Genomic DNA, 7,385 nt, shown 5'->3' on the forward strand with positions numbered 1-7,385 from the left:
TTTTTTTTTTTTGGCTAGGGCCAGGTTTGTACCCACCACCTCTGGTATATGGGGCCAATGCCCTACTCCTTGAACCACAGGCACCGCCCCACCCACTCACCACCACCACTACCACCACCCCCTGCTGGGTTTTTCATTTTTTTTTTTATTTTTAGGTGGCTCACACCTGTAATCCCAGCACTATGGAAGGCTCAGGAGGGAGAATTGCTTGAGCTCAGGAGTTCCAGACTTGCCCGAGCAAGAGTGAGACACCCCTCTACTCCTGAAAAACAAGAAAAAAGAAAAACCCAGCTGGGATTACAGGTGTGAGCCACCGCACCAGGAAATAGCATTCTGTTTTTCACCATTAACTTTTGATGTTTGCTGTAAGCTTTTTGTAGATACTTGATTGAGTTTAGGAAGTCCCCCTCTTTTCTTACTTTTCAGAAAGATTTTGTTTTTTAAATTTATAAATGAGTGTTAGAATTTTTCAAATGATTTTCTTTCCTTAATTGGTATGCTTGTGTAGTTTTCTTAACTAATCTGTTGATATGATGATTAGATTGATTTATTTTTGAATATTGAACCAGACTTGCATACCTGGATCAAATACTCCTAATTTATGGTGCATAATTATTTAATACATTGCTGGATTCATCTTTTTTTTTTTTTTTAACACAGAGTCTCACTTTGTCACCCTTGGTAGAGTGCCATGGCATCATAGCTCACAGCAACCTCAAACTCTTGGGCTCAAGCTATTCTCTTGCCTCAGCCTGCCAAGTAGCTGGGACTACTGGTGCCCGCCACAATGCCCAGCTTTTTTAAGAGACAGGGTATTGCTCTTGGTCAGGCTGGTCTTGAATTCACGAGCTCAAGCAATCCACCCGACGTAGCCTCCCAAAGTGCTAGGACTACACGTGTGAGCCACTGGCCCGGCCTGGATTCAATTTCTTAAGATGCTTTAGAACAGCGGTTCTCAACCTGTGGGTCACGACCCACAGGAACTGTATTAAAGGACTGTGGCATTAGGAAGGTTGATAACCACTGCTTTAGAAAATTCTGCATGGAATTTTATGAGACACATGTAAATGTTTCTTTTTTAATTATTTTATTAAATCATAGCTATGTGCATTAATGCAATCATGAGATACAATGTGCTGGTTTTATATATAATTTGAATTATTTTTTATCAAACTGGTTAACACAGCCTTCACAATACTTTCTTAGTTATTGTGTTAAGACATATATATTCTACATCTAACAAATTCCACATGTACCCTTGTAAGATGCACCATAGGTCCCACCAATTAATCGTGGTATACGTACACCATGGAATATTATGCAGTCTTAAAGAAAGATGGAGACTTTACCTCTTACATGTTTATATGGATGTAGCTGGAACATATTCTTAGCAAAGTATCACAAGAATGGAAGAAAAAGTATCCAATGTACTCAGTCTTACTATGAAACCAATTTATAGCTTTCTTATGAAAGCTTTTACTTTTACTTTATTTGTTGAGCTTTCTAGGGTAATACCAGCCTCTAAAAATGAGTTGGAGAGTATTCCTTCCTTTCTTATTTTCTGAAAGAGATTTTATAAAATTGTCTTACTTATCTTTTTAAGTCTTAATAGAATTCTCCAATTAAATTATCTAAGCCAGAGATTTCTTTCTCAAGAGATTTTCAGTGATGCAGTCAACTTGTTGAATAACTATGAGTTGATTCAGTTCATTTCATTATGGTTATATTTTGGTGATTTATAGTTTTTGAGTAATTTATCCATTTTTAAACTTTGTCAAATTTATGTTTATAAAGTAGTTTGTAGAATTCCTCTGTTCTTCTAATTTCTTTGAGATCTAAAATAATATCACTTGTTTCCTTATTAATATTTATTATTTGTGTAATCATTATTTTCTAGGGGCTTAACATATTTATGAATTTTTTTGAAGAAACTTGTTTCATTGCTCTTTTTGAGTTGTTTTCTTATTCTGATTGTTATTGGTACAAATTGTTTATTATGTCTTTCATTCTGCTTGCTTTGGAATATTTTCTATCTTCTTTTTCTAGTTTATTGAAGAGTTTAGATTATTGATTCGGAGGCTTTAAAAAAAACCAATATCTATACTATAATGTTTCCCTTTATTGATATTTTTAGGTCCATTCCACTAATATTGATCTACTGTGTTTTAATTTTCATTGATCCTATCTGTATTATGTCTCCTTTGAGACTTTGTTTTCTATTCTACCCATGGATTAAAGTGTTTTGTTTAATTTTAAAGTGTTTAGAGATTTTTCCTCTTGTCTTTCCATGATAGATTTTCAGTATGATTCTATTATGATTAAATAATAATATACTCCAGATGATTTCAATTATTTTCAATTTTCCAAGGGTTATTTTATGACCTGGTAGGTGGTCTATCTTGGTGAATATTCCTGGCACACTTAAATATAATGTGTATTATGCTGTTACTGGGTGGAGTGCTTCATCCATGTTTATTGGCTCTTGTTGGTTGAAAATATTTTTCAGTTCCCCCATATCTTTGTTCACTTATTCTCTGGTACTTTTAAACACTGCTGAGAGCAATATTTCGAAATCCTCAAGTATAACTTTGAATTTTCCTATTTCTGCTTTCAGCTCCGTTCAATTTTGATTTAGGTGTTAGAAAGCTCTACTCTTTGGTGCTAGCCTGTAGTTTCTTTCTTTCTTTTTTTTTTTTTTTTTTTTTTGTTTTGTGCTTTCCTGGCTTTGGTATCAGGGTGATACTGACTTTGTAGAATGAGGATTCCCTCCTCACTGCTGTGGAACAGTTTTAGTGGGATACATATCATTTCTTCTTTGTAGGTCTGATAGAATTTGGCTATGAATTCATAAAGTTATTGTTGGGAGGATTTTATTTTTTTATTACACATTCAATCTCACTCCTTGATATTGGTATGTTCATGATTTCTAGTTCTTCCTGATTCAAGCTTGAGTGGTTGTGTGCTTCAAATAATTCATTTTTTTTCCTCTAGGTTTCTAGTTTTTGTGTACAGAGGAGTTTATAGTAATCTCGATGACCTTTTGAATTTCTGTAGTATCAGTTGTATTGTCTCCTTTTTCATTTCTGATCAAGCTTATTTGAATCCTCTCTCTTCTTTTGTTGGCTAATTTAGCTAATGGTCTATTGATTTTGTTTATCTCTTCAAAGAACCAACTTTTGATTATTTTTGATCCTTCATATTATTTACTTGTTTTTAATCTTGTTTAGGTTTGCTTTGATCATTCTTATCTTCTGCTAGCTTTGGGTTTGGTTTGTTCTTAATTTCTAATTTTCTGAAACTTTTTTGAGGTAGAAAATTAGGTTGTTAGTGATTTTTCTAACCAACATTTTGATGTAGGCATTTAGTGCTATGAATTTCCCGCATAGAACTGCTTTTTCTGTATTTCAGAGATTTTTGGTAACTTGTGTAACCATTTTAGTTATTTTTTAATTTCCTTATTGATGTTATGATTTAACCAAAGGTAGTTTAATTCTCCCACATTTTTAGAGTTTTGAGAGTTCTTGGAATTCATTTCTGGTTTTATTCCACTGTGATGTGAAAAGATACATGGCATGACTTAGATTTTCTTTTTAATTTGCTAAGACTTTTTGTGGCCTAATAAATTGTCTATTTTGGAAAATGTTTCATGTGCTAATGAGAAGAATGCATATTGTGAAAGTTTGGGGTAAATGTTTTATAAATGTCTATTAGATACATTTGTTGAGGAGTCCTGTTTAAATCTAGTATTTCTTTTTTTAACGATCTATCTCTATAATCTGTCTAGTTCTATTAGTGGAGAGTTGAAATCCACAAGTAGTATTATATTACTATTTTTTTTTTCTTTAGGTCTGGGATTATTTGTTTTATAAATCAGGATCTCTTGTGTTAGGTGCACAATATTTTGGATTGTTATATCTTTTTGTTGAATTGGTGCTTTTGTCATTATATAATGATTCTTTTACTTTTAATATATTTTTAATTACTATGGGTATGTAAATATTGCATATCTTTATAGGAAATACATGATATTTAATACAGACATACTATATGAATTAATCAAATCAGGGTAGTTCATTAAATTACCTTAGGCATTTGATATTTCTTTGAGTCAGGAATACTCTACTTTTTAGTTATTTGAAGGCATATCTTAACTCTTTTTTTCTTTTTACTGTTTTTTAATTTAAAGATTGTTTTATCTGATATGAGAATACCTGCTCCTGCTCACTTTTGGCTTCTATTCATGTGAAATTTTTATTCTATCCCTTGAGTCTATGAGACTTTCACAAGTCAAATGAGTTTCTTGGAGAAACTCAACAGATATTGTGTTCTTTTATAGATTCTGGCAACCTGTATCTTTTAACCAGAACATTAGACCATATGTTAATATTGATAAGTGATATATCATTCAAATCATCATGTTGATTGTTACTTGCTTACTTTACTTTTGCCCTTGTGTTAGCATTTTGTAACAGCTGGGAGTTTTTCCTTTGGAATGTTTTTACACTGGTGAGTATAGACCATGATTTGTAGTGTTTGAGCACTTTTAAACATTTCTTGTATGACAAGTGTAGAGGTAACAAATTCCATCAGTGTTTGCTAGTCTAGGAAAGATTTTATTTTTCCTTCATTTCTGAAACTTACCTTGTTGGATACAAACTTCTTGGCTGTAATCACTCTATTAATGAATACTAAAGGTGGGATCCCAGGCTCTTATGGATTGTAAGATTTCTGCAGAGAATCATACGGCTTTTCCTTTTTTAATTACTTTCCTTCAAACTGTAGGATTTTTCCTTCAGTTTTCATCACTTTACTTTGTCTAGATTGATGACTATGTGCCTTAGTGATGTCCTATTTGCAATAAATCTTCCAGGTGTTTGATCACTTTCTTGTATCTGCTACCTAAACTTCTAGCAAGACAGAGAAGTTTTCTTCCATTATTCCCTCAAATAGATTTTCCATGCTTTTTGCCTTTGCTCTTTCCCTCAGGGATACTTATGATTCATATCCCTGGGTATTTTACATAATGTCATATTTCTTAGAGACATTCTTCATATCTCTTGATTCTGTTCTTCTTATTTTTGAATACCTAGGTTAATTTGATGGTCTTATTTTCAAGCTTGGAAATTCTTTCTTCTGTTTGTCATAGCCAACTTTTCATTGTATTTGGAAATTCCTAAATGATTTTTTTTCATCTGGAAATTTTCTGCCCAAAACAGATAACTTTTATAACTTTCACAAGCTCTCCTTTGCTGGGAGCTCTGCTGCCTAGCGTGAGGAGGAAGTGGTAAACTGCCTCTCAGCTTGCGTAGGCACTGTAGTATTGCTGGCAATTTGGGTTGGTTAAACCTCTGGTCTATGTGAAAGTGTTCAGGTGCCTGCAATAGGGGATGAGGTCAAGTAATCCCATTGTCCTAGGCCCTTGATCATTGCTTTAGTCCTAGGATGACCATGATGGAGCTGGCCAATTGCTCTCAGGCCTCCCTGAATTGAGGCACTCTTTGTGATCATGAGGGGTGGGGTGATTTATTGCTCCAGCAGAATGCTTAAGCAGAAGGGTAGATGTACTGTGAGCCAGGGTTGGGAGGCATGAACCCACTCACAGTTCCCTTTCTCAGTAATGATAGTGGTCTTTGTCTTGGAGAGACAAGAAAGTACCCGGACTCCCAGTTTCTACTCTGGTCAAGGTGCAGCAGAGTTTTGGGGTAGACAGCTTATCATTCTGTGTGCAGGGCTACCAAACTGGCTGTGGCTGAAGTAATGGTGTCAGGGCATAATTGTACCTCCAATGTGGGCAGGTTCCTTGCAAGAGAGATAAGGAAGTTTTCAGCTCAGAAAGAGGACTGCTATCCCTGACATTGCTCAGAGGAAGCAGTTGTTTTGTCTGTGGAACATGAGAAATTGTTCACTGCTTCTTTTTAGAAAACGTGAGTGATCCCCACATTCCATGGAAGTGATAAGCAGTATCACTGCTTCTTTTTAGAAAATGTGAGTGATCCCCACATTCCATGGAAGTGATAAGCACTATGTCAGGGGCAGGGCAGCTGCTCCCAGATGCCTGGGCCCAATCATCCCCTGTGGAAGCTTCCCAACTCTGAGTGGACTCAGCAATCTCTGAGTGATAGGTGCTTTGTCCGAGACAGGCAGCCACCCCCAGATTCCACACTTAGTTATCCCCTATGGAACACATGCCAGCCCCAGTCTCAGGTGGAAACAGCCCTTCAGCCATGGCTGTCTTGGAGGCAGAAGGCAAGGGAGGGGAAAAGGAGGAGAAGGGCCCAAATGGCGGGGTTCTGTTCTAGTAGAAGGGGTGCAGACAACTTTGTATCACAAGTTGAGGGTTCTCTGGTGTAGGAGAGTGCACATTCTACCTTACTATGTCCTAAAAAGCATTTGTGCCACTTGACAGTGCCCTCCACAGCCTGACCATGGGTCAGAACTTTGAGGACACTGCTACCCTGTTTGCTGTCCTTGCTCCTTTGTGAGTTTCACAGTCCAAGCTGGTGCTGGAGAAAGTTAATGTGAGATCTAGTTACAGGGAGACAGAGGGCTAGAACTTCCCCAGTCGCATTGAGGCACTTGGCATATGTGCAGGCAAGATGGCACTTGCCATCTCAGCCCGGGGCCCTGGTGAGGCAAGGCCACCCTATGCAAGCCGGCAGCCCATGCTCCACTCCCAGGAAGCTCTCAGTTCACCAGGAGCAGCGGCACGTGGATTCATCAGGGCAGACGGCTCTCAGACAGATCAGGAGCTGGCAGACCACCACAAATGTGAGATGAGGAAGGGTAAACTCGTTTACCTACCCCTTCTGACAGGTTCTGAATCCAGAGTCAGTTGGGGTTTGGTGTCCACGAAAATTTGTTCCTTCTTGTTCTGCTCCACCATTTCCTACCAGCGGTTCTCCTGTAATGTAGGGTTAGCACTTCTCCCTCAGTATTTGACCTAGACCAGGCTTTCTTACCTGAAATTTCTTCCTCTTTCTGGGATACTCTGGAAAGGAGTCTTTACTCAGCCATCTTGCCCTCCTCCTCTTCTACAAGGAACAAAGAGTTTTGAACTGGCCTGTTCAGCATTTAAGGAATTGATGGAAAACTGTTCAGGACTTTTTGGTTGGTTGTGATAATTCTTTATTAAAGTGAGCAGAGTTTTCAGCATTGGTTATTCCCCTTTCAAAAAATAAAATGCACCATAATTTCTTTCTGATAACTTCTGTATTTTCACATAGTAATGCAGTATCAAAAGTCTCGAATTTTGAAAGGCATTACTATTATATAAGCTCACATCTGCAATTTGTTTATTTGGTTGTAGACCTCTGAACAAGTGAGACAACAGAAACAAAGCCTGAAGTTAGCAAAGGTTCTATCTTAACTAAAATAAGCCAAAAAAA

Source organism: Otolemur garnettii, unplaced genomic scaffold (genome assembly GCF_000181295.1).
Source record: "Otolemur garnettii isolate 467f Iridium unplaced genomic scaffold, OtoGar3 scaffold00009, whole genome shotgun sequence".
Lineage (NCBI taxonomy): Eukaryota > Metazoa > Chordata > Mammalia > Primates > Galagidae > Otolemur > Otolemur garnettii.